Source organism: Carlito syrichta, unplaced genomic scaffold (assembly GCF_000164805.1).
Source record: "Carlito syrichta isolate Samal-C Ts95f unplaced genomic scaffold, Tarsius_syrichta-2.0.1 Scaffold311381, whole genome shotgun sequence".
Classification (NCBI taxonomy): domain Eukaryota; kingdom Metazoa; phylum Chordata; class Mammalia; order Primates; family Tarsiidae; genus Carlito; species Carlito syrichta.
In genome coordinates, this window is record NW_007255477.1 from 173,349 (window position 1) to 178,364 (window position 5,016).

Below are 5,016 nucleotides of genomic sequence, written 5' to 3' on the forward strand. Positions count from 1 at the left end.
GCAGCTCAGGCAATCTACTCACCTCAGCCTCCCAAAGTGCTGGGATTACAGGCTGAGCCACCAAGCCCAGCTAACCCTAGCACTTTGGAAGGCTGAGGCCAGAGGATTGCCCGAGCTGCAACATGGTGAGATCTCATCTCTACAATAAATCAAAAAATTAGCTGGGCATGGTAGCTCACGCCTACAGTTCCAGCTACTTGGAAGGTGGAAGGATCGCTGGAGCCCGGCAGGTTGATGCTGGGGTAGCTGTGAGTTTGCCACTGCACTCCAGCCTAGACGATGGAGTGAGACTCCAACTCAAAAAAAATTAGCCGGGCATGGTGGTGCACAGCTGTAGTTCCAGCTACCTGGAAGTCTGAGGCAGAAGGATTGCCTGAGCCCAGCAAGTCAAGGCTGTGGTGGCCGTGAGCATGCCACTGCACTCCAGCCTGGGCAGAAGAAGGAGACTCCAACTCGAAAAAATCAAATAAAACAATATTCTCTTTTGCACAGTGTAAGAATCAATAGCTATACCAAAACCACACTAAAATTTCATGCCTTCATAATGTGCAATGGATGTGTAAACAGTAATACTGCTCTGGTTCTTGATACATGTTACCTAGGACTGTTTTTATTCTTTCTAACTCTAAAGTATTACTAGCAGTTATTATTTTTTGAGTGATTACCATGTGCAAGATACCACTAAGCATTTTATAAGCATTAACTCACTTAATTTTCATAACAGCCTTAGGAGACAGGTCCTATAATTATTAATTTATAAATGAGGACACTGAGGTACCTATTGTTTGATGGCAAAACTCAAGCTTTTGCCTACAAACATCATTAATAATGTTCTTATTTATGACTCAAAGATATAATTCTAAATTAGAATTACAATCAGCAAGCTAAAACTAATGTTACAACAGTAAAATGATAAAACTCCATTTCTGTGTAAATATTTATCCAATATATTAGCACTTTTATTTGGAAGCCTCTATTTAAAGTAGTTATGAATGACAAGAGGCTATTTTTATCTTTTGCAGATAACTACATATCACATTTAAAAGTTTCCATCAGCCGGGCTCGGTGGCTCAGCCTGTAATCCCGTGCCTTCAGACTGGGAGTCAGAGTGAGACTCCAACTCAAAAAAATGAAAAATAAATATAATCTAAGTACAACCGCCCATCAGTAAAACTCATGAAAATAAGATCTGAAAAATGTATGGTTCAAAACCATCTCATCAACCCTCCACATTTCATTATTGTTAGAGTGACATGTTTTAACTATGGCCTGAAGTAGGTGGGTCACTGACTGCAAGATGGACATCTTTCTGAACAAAGATTTGAAAGACTGCAATTATGTAAAAGGAACAGATGACATAACAATTGCCGTGATGACAGAATGCAAGGATTGCCGGGCTCGGTGGCTCAGCCTGTAATCCCACGCCTTTGGGAGGCTAAGGTGAGTGGATTGCCTGAGACCGCGGGTTCGAGACCTGCCTGGGCAGGCGAGACCTCATCTCTACAATAAATCAAAATGAGCCGGGCGTGGTAGCACACGTCTGCAATTCCGGCTACTTGGAAGGCTGAGGCGGAAGGATCACCGGAGCCCAGCAGGTCGAGGCTGCGGTGGCCGGAAGCTGCCACTGCACTCCAGTCTGGGTAACAGAGTGAGACTTCAACTCAAAAAACAAAACAAAACAAAAAAAAAACCAGAATGCAAGGATTTCAACAAGTACCTAACTGTGCTCCAAACCAGGCTGTTAATAGCACTGTGGAAAATGACACACCTTAAAGAACCCTCCGAACTGTAACAACTATGATGAGATTTTAAATTTTTTTGCAAACGTCACTGACCAGCACCACAGGAAGAAATCTATCAAGGGCAAAATCCAAGTAAAAACAAGGCTTGAAAACCAAGCAAGTGCTGAAGTTGACATTCACTTGGAGTCTGTGAACCTCGACTGGGACAGCTACGTGAGGTATGGGGAACAGGAGAAGCAGCCTGGGCCCCCTCAAGATGTCTAGTTAGTTATGAGGTCTAAGAATAGAGCTACAGCCCCATGGTGAAAGGGTGAATGATAAATACAAGAGGCACCCCAAAAAACCAGAATTATCTTTTGGAAGACAGGCCCCTTGTAGTACACTCAGAATTTGTTCCTCCAGATCAAACGGTCAACCAAAGTTTTTATCTGGAAGTTCTGAGAAGGTTGCATCATGATTTGCAGAGGAAACATCCTGAGTTTGTGGCAAACAGGTGACTGGTTCCTCCGTCACGACAATGACCCTGCCCACACTATGCTGACTGTTCATGACCCCCATGCCTCATTCTTACTGTTCACCCAAGCGACTTTTTCTTTCCCCAGATGAAAAAAAGTCCTCAAAGGGAAATATGTTGTCAATGTGGAAGAGGTGCAACAAAAAGGCAGCAGAAGCACTAACAGGCATCAAAACTGATGAGTTCAAAAACTGTTTTGAGTAGAAAAAGCGTCTTGATAGGAGTATTGCATCAAACAGAGAACACTGTGAAGATGACTGAAGTAAAAACAAATACACAATTTTTTATAAATATATTCCAGGGTTTTGGGGGATTCTCCCTTGTAAACTTGCCATGGAGAAGAGAACAGAAATTTGTTATCAGAAGCCAGTCCTCAGGGAGGTTTACACCCAAATTCATACGACATGGGTTGGACCTGTGTGGTCCAAAAACCCCGAGCTGAGAATATAAAGTGATCTTGGATTGGTGGCGCCCACAAGTGGCTAAAAGAAGCAGTATCTCAAAAAAGTTTCAGGAAAAATGAGCTCAATATAAAAATAATAATAATAAGGAAATAAAACACTATAGCCAGGTTCAGTGGCTCATGTCTATAATCCCAGCACTTTGGGAGGCTGAGGTGGAAGGATTGCTTGAGTTCAGGAGTTGGAGACTAGCCTGGGCAACACAGTGAGACCTCATCTCTACAATAAATCAAAAACTTGGCCAGGTGTGGTGGCACACACCTATAGTTCCAGCTACCTGGAAGGCTGAAGCAGAAGGATCACCTGAACCCAGCAGGTCAAGGCTGTGGTGGTCATGAGTGTGCAACTGCACTCAAGCCTGGGCGTCACAGTGAGACGCCAACTAAAAAAAAAAAAAAAGCCGGGCTCGGTGGCTCAGCCTGTAATCCCGCGCCTTTGGGAGGCTGAGGTGAGTGGATTGCCTGAGCCCGCGGGTTCGAGACCCGCCTGGGCAGCGAGACCTCATCTCTACAATAAATCAAAAAATTGGCTGGGCGTGGTAGCACGCGCCTGTAATTCCGGCTACTTGGAAGGCTGAGGCGGAAGGATCACCAGAGCCCAGCAGGTCGAGGCTGCGGTGGCCGGGAGCGGCCACTGCACTCCGGTCTGGGCGACAGAGTGAGACTCCAACTCAAAAAAAAAAAAAAAAAGCTCCATAACTCAAAACTCTGAAAGCCATATTTTAAAACAAATCAGAGCCAGGTATGGTGGCTCACACCTGTAATCCCAGCACTTTGGGAGGCTGAGGTGTGAGGACTGCTTGAGCCCAGGAATTTGAGACCAGCCTGGGCAACACAGGGAGACCCTGTCTCTAAAAGAAATAAAAATTTAAAAATGAGCCAGGCATGGCAGCACATGCCTGTAGTACCACTGACTGGGGAAGCTGGGGAAGATGTGATCCTGCCACTGCACTCCAGCCTGGGAGACAGAGTGAGATTCCCAACTCAAAAATATAAAAATAAAATCACACATCAGGCAGAGCGTGGTGGCTCACGCTATAATCTCAACACTTTGGGAGGCCGAGGTGAGAGGACTGCCTGAGCCCACGAGTTCCAGACCAGCCGGGGCAACTTGGCGAGACCTTATCTCCACAATAAATTTTAAAAATTTAGCCAGGCGCGGTGTCGTGTGCCTGTGGTCCCAGCTAGGTTGAGGCTGTGGTGGCTGTGAGCATGTCTCCAGCCTGGGTGACAGCGTGAGACTCTGACTCAAAAAAACAAAAAACAACAACAACAAAAACACATCAGGACATACTCCTTTCCTGCTAGAAAGCCTCTGACGACTCCCCATGATTTAGAATAAAACCTCCAACACCCTCCGGACCACAGTCTGATTGTCAGCCTGCCAACCCTGCCAACGTGGGCTCAGGGCCTCTTCCCTCCCTCAGGTCAGGGTTCAAATCCAACTCAGTCGTTCCACACCACCCCTCAGTACAACATCCCGTCCACGCCCTCCCCCGCTCCACTCACCCCTGCTGCCGTCTCCTCACACCCCTAACAGCACCTACAGCATCTGACTTTCCTCCTGTGTCTCCTCCCCTCCAACACGCAAGCTTCGCCCTCTCTCCTACTTTCTACGTCCCCAGCACCTAGAAAGGAGCCTGGCATGTACAAGTACTCCATAAACGTTTACTCAGTTATCACACACTGCAGATAGCTCAGGGGCCAGCAGCGCTCCCAGGTGTCCATGCGGGGCCAGAGCGAGCGCTGGTGGTTCTTTCACTGTCTTGCCAGGTCACACAGGGCTTTTCCTTCCTCCCACGCCACACCTGCCCCAGCTCCCGATTCTCAATGATGTGGGACTGCAGGCAAGTCACTTCTTTAACGTCCCTGAGCCTCAGTTCCCTAAAAACAACATCTGAATGATACTTGCACGGGCCTTCCTAGGCACCACTTTAGGGATCAGTAATTCATGTCATTCCCTGGAAATGGGCACCAGGCGCATGAGGACACTGAGGCATTCAAGATTAGGAAACTTCCCCCAAGGTCCCACAGCCACCCTGGGGCCGGGATCCGACCGGGAAGCGCGAGTCCGCACTGGCTCTGGGCAGGGGTGGGCGCTGGGCGGAGGCCCGGGCCGCGACCAGAGACCCCACTCCGCTCCCCAGCCCTGCCCCGATGGACTCGCGGGCGGCAGAGCCCTCCCGTGGCTTCTCGGCCCCAGCTCTCAGGGGCGCTTCCTGGGCCACCTCACGGGGGCCTATGCCCTCCTGACCCTCTTCAGTCCGGCGTGGTCCCAGCGCCCGCTTTGGGCTCTTCCC

The 5,016-nt window shown here is 48.2% G+C and overlaps 1 protein-coding gene across 1 annotated transcript in view; it reads right to left on the reverse strand.

Annotated features, from left to right (window-relative positions):
- The window catches only part of LOC103271180 (NADH dehydrogenase [ubiquinone] 1 beta subcomplex subunit 2, mitochondrial), a 10,626-nt gene that overhangs the window by 4,680 nt on the left and 930 nt on the right, over positions 1-5,016 (reverse strand). The gene's annotated exons all lie outside the window — the stretch shown is intronic.